Source organism: Mixophyes fleayi, chromosome 5 (assembly GCF_038048845.1).
Source record: "Mixophyes fleayi isolate aMixFle1 chromosome 5, aMixFle1.hap1, whole genome shotgun sequence".
Taxonomy (NCBI): domain Eukaryota; kingdom Metazoa; phylum Chordata; class Amphibia; order Anura; family Limnodynastidae; genus Mixophyes; species Mixophyes fleayi.
The window spans coordinates 106,117,801-106,127,297 of record NC_134406.1 but is presented as its reverse complement, the minus strand read 5'-3'; positions in this window follow the sequence as shown (position 1 = coordinate 106,127,297).

Genomic DNA, 9,497 nt, shown 5'->3' with positions numbered 1-9,497 from the left:
TAAGACCTGACGTCGATGCCTGGCGCAGACACAATGTTTCAATTGTTGTGAGATATCGAGAAGTAAGACGTGATTTGGAGAGGGAGTGAAAATTGCGAATTTGAAGGAATTGATAAAATATCCGTATGGGCAAGCCAATTTTAGTTTGAATATCCGTAAATTGGGGAAAAGTTATATCGCGGGTTATGTCATTTAGAAAACGTATTCCTCGGGAATGCCACAGAAGGAATGCGGAATGGTGTAGACCAGTGGGGAAATCAGGGTTATTAAAGAGGGGGATAATTGGAATAACACAAGTTTTATAGAACTATTTATCCAATATTCACTGTATCTCAGCAGTACTTAACAGTATATATTCGTTATAAATAATCAATACTCACAACATATGTATGTATTTAAATCAAAGTATTTTACTGTTAACACAGAAAAGCTTGTATTCACAATTCACACATATATCATAATGTTGTTCAACATAACATAGTATATAAATATAACATTAATCCCTATTTGTATAATGTTCCTAGTATATTTTCTACAGTGTAGTGTATCCCTAGTGATAGAATCCTTTCTTATAGCTTAGTGTAATATATATATAGTAGTGTGTTGTAATCCTATAGATGTTTTCTGCAGTGTAGTGTATCCCTAGTGTAATGTATCCCTAGTGTATTTCCTGCAGTGTAGTGTAGAGCTCTTTGTCAAGGGGCAGCAGGCATCCAGAGAGAGAGAGAGAGAGGGTCCCGGGTCTGGACTTTTATAGTCCAGACTTGGAAACTCCCAGCCTCCCAAGTAACAGCGTGTGTGTGGTGATTCACCACACACACATGGAGCTCCTTGGGTCATCACCCCTGTCGGTTCTCCCCCCTATGTATGTGTCCAACAGTAAAAACAAGTGACCCTCCCAGTGTCCAAACACCCTCATTTGTCTCAGTTTTCAAAGCTATCTGAAACTGACTAGAGTTGTGTGTGGGGTTTTACAAACACATGCAAAATAGCTAATGCTGCCATGTGGCTGGGAGGATGGGAGATACTTTTGAACAATGCATGAAATGGCTTGAGAATCATATCATAGGAGAAGGTTCTTCAACAGGATGGTATACCTAATGTCATATCTTCAGATCCAGGTCCCCATTTTACTGGACTAGTGTTTAAAAATTTGTGTTCTGTTAGGAATTACTCAACAATTACATACAATATACCGTCCCCAGAACAGTGCAAAAGTAGAAAGGTACAATAGGACAGAAAAAAATAAATTTTCTAAAATATGCAAGGAAACCAGACAACTATGGCCTGAAGCATTGCCCATTGCCCTGCACTCAATTAGGGTGACACCTAGAGGACTATTGAACATTTCCCCTATGAGATTCTCTTTGGGAAACTGCCTAATGGTATTTCTGCACCCCCATATGAATTAAATAAGACAAATGATTTGACAGTTGCTTATTTGATTTTACTCAGCAACCAACTAAGGAACATTCAAACTTCTGTGATAGGCACACAGCCAATCCCAGAGGGCAAAGCCTGTCAAAACCTACAGCCAGGGGATGAAGTATTGGTCCAGAGTTTCCTAAGATCAGGTTCGCTGACTGACCGTTTGGAAGGGCCTTACGTAATCCTGTTGACGACCCCAACAGCTGTGAAGGTAAAAGAAAAATCCTTGTGGATTCGTGCATCTCATTGCAAAAAGGTAAATTCTGCTGAAACTGCAGCCAACGCAAAACATCTTTTAAAAGACACACACTTTATTTAAAAAAGGAGAAGTGAAACCCAGAAAAGGAGAAGTCTTCATAGACGAATTTTGGGCATTCAACCAAGACGTCCAGGCATATTGCCAATCAGTACACTCAGAAGAGGAAGTAAGTGAGTGGTACTTAATTACTTAATTGCCAGCCATAATAACGCCGGCAACACTTATCAACGCAAAGACTATGATTTAATTGGTCATAGACCTAAGAAGAAGCTTTGTGAAGAAAATTGATGGAAGTGCATTGTGACAACAATCAAAACAATACTGAAAAGAAAATGAGTATATTCATATGTGTGTGGGTTGTAATCTCAATTGCATTGTTCAGAGTCAAAGATATTACTGTTATATTGACACGTTACAGGCAGACAAATATCAGAAGTAATGGAGAAAGTGCACCAACAACAGGAGAGTATAAAGAAGCTATGATAGGAAGGTATAGTTCTTCAGAGATAAAGAAGCTTGTTGATAAATGTTTAGATGTATCCCCTATTGAGGAATGCATTAGTAAATATTATTAACCAGTCCCTGAGAAAAGGTTCATGAGCTAATGAAAAGGGAAATACAAAAGAAAATTGGAGAAGTTGAAATGTTAAATAGTATTAGACATGCACAGGAAAATAGCTCAGAGACTCAATGCTGTTTGTTAGTGTGCAAACATTTGCCAACAAATGCTACATCAGGTGTACCACTAGTAGCTCATTATCTTACAGAAAAAGGTGTAGATGTTATGGATTGGAGTTGCGCTTCCTTTCCTTATCCAGGGTCAGATGCGTCATATAGTTATCCAGTAGAGAAAGTCAAGAACAAACGCACAGAGTGTGAAAGGGAGTCAGATTCATCTAAGATAAAGGTAAAAGAGTTCAATTCCCGACCATGGCCGTATCTCTGTGGAGTTTGTATGTTCTCCCTGTGTTTGCCTGGGTTTCCTCAGGGTGCTCCGGTTTCCTCCCACACTCCAAAAAACATATTGAGGCCCATAAGGAGGTTCATGAAAAGGTGCTGGAAGAGGTGTGGAGCCCTTCCTAGACTCCTAAAGAAGAATGAGGTAAAGGTAAAAATACTCCTGCCTTTAGTTTTAGAAAAAAAAAATCATTAAAATATTTTTTTCTTTTTATACATTATGCTATTTTTTTCATATTTTTTATGTTGTAATATAAAATATACAGTTTATAATCAAAAATTGTATGTTTGTTTTATTCATGAAATGTAAACGGGTAATAGTTAGATATATTTGATATCAAAGGTTGTGATGAAGGGGTGATTGTTAGCATTAATTAGTGCATGTGAAATAGGTGATTCAGTGAATTGGATAATATTAGGTTATTACCATTACTTGCAAAACAATAGTTAATTTAATTGATTTATATCAGTTTCAATTACTGATAAATATTGGATTTTCAGAGTGACTGAGCTAAAACTGAAGCAGATAACTTTGGTTTAGCTAGAACGGAGTCCTAGCAAAACTCAGTATCAGGTCCCACTGACTGAATATGACAGATTGAAGTCAACTATTCAACATTAGTGACTATATACACACAGATAGCCAAAACAATTCTGTGAATTTGACACTCAGCAAATTACAATGTTTGGTACTCAGCACAACAGCTCGGTGGCTCAAATCAGTTTTGACATCACCGGGGTATCATGTTATTTTAGAGCTTTGTAGTATGGGATAGCAGAATAAAGAAATATTTTTTTTTGTGCAGAAAGACAGTTACTGATTTGAAATCTAGGAGCCGTGACAAATTGATAGTCTAGCAAAAAATGATAGTGGGTAAATCCCTTTACTCTAAGACTCTTTTACAAAAAGTAAAACATGTTGGCCTGCACTGATTCTTTATTTGTACAAGTGCGCTTAGCTTTCTGACTAGAACTGTTGTGATTTTCATGATGACGCAATGTGGGTCCATCACTAGGATTTTCAGATGAGAATTCATGAACTTGAAGCATACATGCAACACCTCGGGAGACTATGGCCAATATGTTTTGGTTTCAGAGGGAGTCTAATTGGAAGAATATTTGAAACTCAAGATAGCAGTCAGTGTAGAATCCTATGCTGCTACTCTGTGGCAGCTGTAGTACGCCATAAGAGAGAGACAATGCCAGAAACATACTAATAGACGGATACTATGGTTTGAAATTTCAATAGTGGCTGCTTGTATTTCACAATTACTGCAGATATAAGCTTATAAAATGGCTATTGACACGATTGACGTACTTGGCACTATCAGGATTTCTTCTATTTTAGATCTATTACCAGCTCTAGTTGAAAAAAATATTTACTTAGGTAATAATGAAATGACATATATCGAAATTCTTAGTACAATAAATAGAAAAAATGTGATTAATTTATATGAAAAATATGCCATGCAAGATCTTCAGGAGACTTACAGGCACTTATTACTATAGTAAAAATAGGAAGCTAGTCAATTTTCTACATACCACTTGCTAATAAGATAAATAAGTCAATGCTTTGATTAGCAAAATTAGTGACAAAAAGTAATAATTAATTTTAAACAGAAGATCAATTTAAATGGTTGAATCATAAAGAATATGTAAAAACTTCACTATCTATCTATCTATCTATCTATCTATCTATCTATCTATCTATCTATCTATCTTCTTCAATGAGCACATTCAGTAGTTATATAATTTGATAAGATGTGGCTAGGCAGTCCTCCAGGGTACAATCATCCTTTGCTGGCTGATTGTCTAGCCATGCACAAAATATATCTGAACAACGAATTAGCCCAAGGATTTGCAACTGCAAAGAAGTAAAATTACGTGCTCAGCATTAAACACAGGCTTATTATATTATAAAACCTTTTTTAATTTGACTTCAGTACATAGTTGGATAAAAAAAAGTAGAAGAAAGTGTAAAAAAAAAAGAGAAAGATCAGCTATTAATGTTTTTCTAGTGAATTACTTAACTTTCAGAGGAGTTAAATGTTATTTTTGTTTAAGTAAATGTGAAAATGATATAACTAACACAAATCATATTTATCTCTACATTCATACTTTAGCAAAAGTGTTAAAAATGATAGATGGATTGATGGAGAGAATATGAAGATTTCTGTCTAAATAAAACATGTGCAGTCACTCAATACACATACAGGAGGTCATGTAGAGTTGAACGTCAGTCTGACTTGTAAGCATAAAAATCGATTTTTACAACTGTGCATGCACAGTATAAGAACTAGCAACTCAGAGGTAAATGTATCAAACTGCGCTTTGTGCCACAGTTATATTCCGCCATACGTCGCCATCAATGCCATGCAGTTTGAAACCTCAAAAAGGCGACTTTATCATCTGGTGGTTTGAGGTTCCTATGTCAAATTGAATGCGACGCTCGTTGGATAGGAGAAGATGGAACCATCAGTAAACCATGATGGTTTGTGGTTAAACAGTGGCTGCTTCTAAAAATGAGCCGGATTTGAACTGGAAACTTTTGGATAATTCAATTCACCCATGATGTTGACATCACTAGCTTTATAAAAGCCTGGGAAGTGTCACCATTACTTTGATATGGTTGTGAGGAGTATTGGAGAGAGGAGAATAGTTTAGTTCTTGTAAAAGTTATTTGAGAGTTATTGGTGCTGTTTTAAATCGATTTCTGAAAGTGGAATTGCTATTTCTTTTCTCTCTTGTCTTCTTTATTGGGTTGTGTGAGTGCTCTTTGTGTTCGTCTAGTTCTTGTAGTGTAGTTGGCAGTTTTTATGATGGAGAGGGAGAGGAGAGTGTGGAGGAGCAGGCTTTGCAGGGAGAGTTAGAGCAGGAAGGGACAGAGAAGGCACAGGAGGGATTAGAAGAGGCAGGAGAAGGGAGCAAAGTCCAGAAGAAAATAGCACCAAGCAACATTCAGTTTTCCCATGAGAAAAGCTGTGTATTAGTATCAGCAATTATGCCCTGCTATGTGCAGATTTTAGTTAGCCAGGCTGTGAGCTGGAAGACGCAACCATGGGCCTCTGTGAGTGAGAAGGTTAATGTAGTGGGCCCTTAAAATAATCCAACAAATATAAATAAATTGGTTTTCAATAATGGCAAAGAAAAACACATATTTTTCTTTTTTTTCCTTTCTTATACATGTAAAAAATGTATTGCACATTGTAAAACGTAATAAATTATTACACATACGATTATTTATGGACAATTAATCTTGTCAGATGGTCCAAATAATACACCAGCTGAAGCATGGTATTAGAAATCAGCATATTATAAACTGTGTGTTAAATTGCATAGCATAAATAATGTCTTGACTCAAGCCATTTTAAATTATATTAATGGGACCTTAAGAATATATACAAATTTAATCAGCATGAATGCTCAAATGCAACATTTACTTATGTCATGCATACCCATACCTTCTAGTTCTGGGGAGATCAGTAATGGAAGCAGCCTTGCTAGTTCAGGCCCAAACACACAAATAAGATATGGTGTGCGCACCAGAAGTGGACAAAGTAGAGGACCTTGTGGTGAGGTAGAGGCTTCAATGGCTAAATGAAGGAGAGACAAATAATAATTAAGATTGCCTTTTCAATGTTTCCTTCATTATCATACAAATGTGTGCTAACCTGCCCTCCTTCGTTTCATTCTTTGTGGCATTTATATAATGGTATATATGGTCATGGAAAATCTATTTGACATTCTTAAGAGTTTTGCAGAGATTAAACTATATATTGTTAAGCATTGGTAAATGCATACATTTTTGGAATATAGTCTATGAGATAATATAATCTCTGTATATTTCTACCATAAACACAAACAATGTCTGATACTATCTTTATGTTTTTGCTAATAAAACACATGTGTTTGATTTAAGTCTATTGTTTTGATTATTTAATGTTATTTGTCCAGATGCAAAGAGACTTGATTCAGTTTCTGGCAGAGTGATCTCTTTGCTGCATTTGACACTGTTGACCACTCTCTCCTCATACAAACGCTGCAATCCCTAGGTCTTGAAAGCACTGTCCTATCCTGGTTCTCATCCTACCTATCTAATCGCTCTTTCAGTGTTAATGTCTCTGGATCCACCTCTGCTCCGCTTCCTTTATCAGTTGGAGTTCCACAAGGCTCAGTCCTAGGTCCTCTGCTATTCTCTATCTACACCACTTCTCTTGGAAAACTAATAAGCTCCTTTCATCTCTATGAGGATGATACACAAATTTATCTATCCTCTCCTGATCTTTCACCATCTGTGTTGTCTCGCGTTACTGACTGTCTTTTTGCCATTTCATCTTGGATGTCTTCTCGCCAACTCAAACTCAATCTTTCAAAAACTGAATTAATAATATTCCCACCCAAGAACAGAAGCTTCCTGCCTGACATTTCTATTTCTGTCGATAACATAACCATAAATCCCACCCTGCAAGCGCGTTGCCTAGGTGTAATCCTTGATTCACAACTGTCGTTTATTCCCCACATCAACTCTATATCTAAATCATGTTACATACACCTAAAGAACATTTCCAGAATACGCACATATCTGACACAAGACACTGCAAAAACATTGATTCATGCACTCATCATCTCCCGCATCGACTATTGCAATTCCCTCCTTACTGGTCTTCCCAAAGTCAGACTTGAACCCCTAAAATCTATTTTGCATGCAGCGGCTAGACTGATTTTCCTTACAAACCGTTATTCCTATGCTGAGCCACTCTGTCAGTCTCTACATTGGCTGCCTGTATTTCAACAAATCCAATATAAAATTCTTCTACTAACATACAAGGCCATCAACAAAATTGCACCGACATACATTTCCTCACTGGTCTCGAAATATCTCCCTACTTGACACCTCCGTTCTGCACAAGATCTACGTCTCTCCTCCACTCTCATCACATCCTCCCATTCTCGGTTACAGAATTTTTTCCGGACTGCACCTACTTTGTGGAATTCCCTCCCTCGCACAGTAGGACTTTCCTCTAGTCTTCAAACCTTCAAGCGTTCACTGAAAACCCACCTCTTCAGACAAGGTTATGATATTCCTCAACCATCATCTTAATTTCCCTAGATTACCCTATTGCCATCCTCTACACTGCTAACACAAGACAACAACCTTCTGACCAACATTGCAACACACACAGCCCACTCAGTACTTTTACCTTTGCAGTCTGGCTGGTCCATTGTGCAATATGATGTAGCACATGCCCTTGTGTTTCTAACTCCCATTGTCCTATAGATTGTAAGCTTTCGAGCAGGGTTCTCTTACCTCTCTGTCTGTATGTATTACCCAGTATTGTCTTATTAATGTTTGTTCCCAATTTTAAAGCGCTATGGAATTTGCTGGCGCTATATAAATAAATGTTAATGATGATGATGAGTGATCTATGGATAAGTATGGATTTCTATAGATAAATCAATTAAATAGTGGACACTTTTAAGTTTTCAACAATGTAAGATTCATACAAATCTGAGTACTGAAATAAACACACATATGAGAAGTGTTATGTGCGTATTGTCGCTAACCAATAACGATTGTCGAACCTCGAGTTGTGTTTCCAAAGCACAGAGATTTATTCGCAAAAAAATAGAATATATATATATGCTCAAGCGAAGTAATAGTAAATACAGCCGTTACTTATCGCAGGCGCTCTGGATCCAGTGCAGTCATTCAATCCTGAAGTCTGGGGACAAGATGTCTGCACTCTGGATCACAAGCTGCTGCTTATATACACAATCAAATACAGTAATACAATGAAGATGGTATAGCTTGCATCTATTGGTCCGGGTCTCAGGAATGTCCAAGGGGTCGTCAATCATTGGCTGGTTCATCCTAAGTAATCCAAAGGAGGGGGTCATCTCTGCAGGGGGTATGCTCTGCTCTTCCCGCCAGGATTCCTTAGTCTTAAGTAGTTCATAATTCCCTATCATTCATAACTTGCGTATGCACTCTGCGATTCCCTCGCAGAGTGAACCAAACAGTAGGATATGTAACAAGGTTCATTATGATACCACTCATGATGTTATTCCTTTAACCCGTTCCGTGTATTTCACTAATATGCATGTAACTCTGATATAACATATAAATACTACTATATTTCGACATAACTGACTATGTGTTGCAACTACCATTAATGTGTACTATTTTATAAGTATGCGTGTTTGTGCGAATGTATGGTAAAAGACCAATTACTGTTGCTGCCACGTGTAGTGGATGCGTACGCCCTTTCACGCCGTAGCGTGCCCTTGTACGTCGATGCGTACCGTACGCATCTTTTCAAACAAAGACAACCAAGCTTGCTAGACTTTAACTGAAATGACTTTATCCAATTTGTTGACTTCGACAGAAGTATTTATCAACTACAGCCTGCCTAGTAAGCCTCCCTCCTCTATTGCTCGCATGTCACAAGATGTTATTTGGCTTCCTTCATGTTTACTCTCTGTGTTGCAATAACCATAGGACTAACTTGGTGTAGTGCCAGATTATGCAACAGAGCACAAATAAACACAATATCAGAGAACGTGGCCGGAGAATAAAGAAGAACACCACCAGATTTGTCAAGGCACCTGATCCTGATCTTCAAGATCCCAATGGAATGTTCTATCACACCTCTAGTGGCTATGTGGTTCTCATTAAATTTCTGCTGTGCAGGATTTTGCGGATTCAACAGAAGTGTCAGTAACCATGAACAATACCCATGTTCTGAATCTGAGGCCAGATTTTAATTCTTATTCTGAATATGCAGTTTGCACATGTTATACATTACACATTTACATACATCATAATGTTAGTTCTAAATACCCAGTATCCATC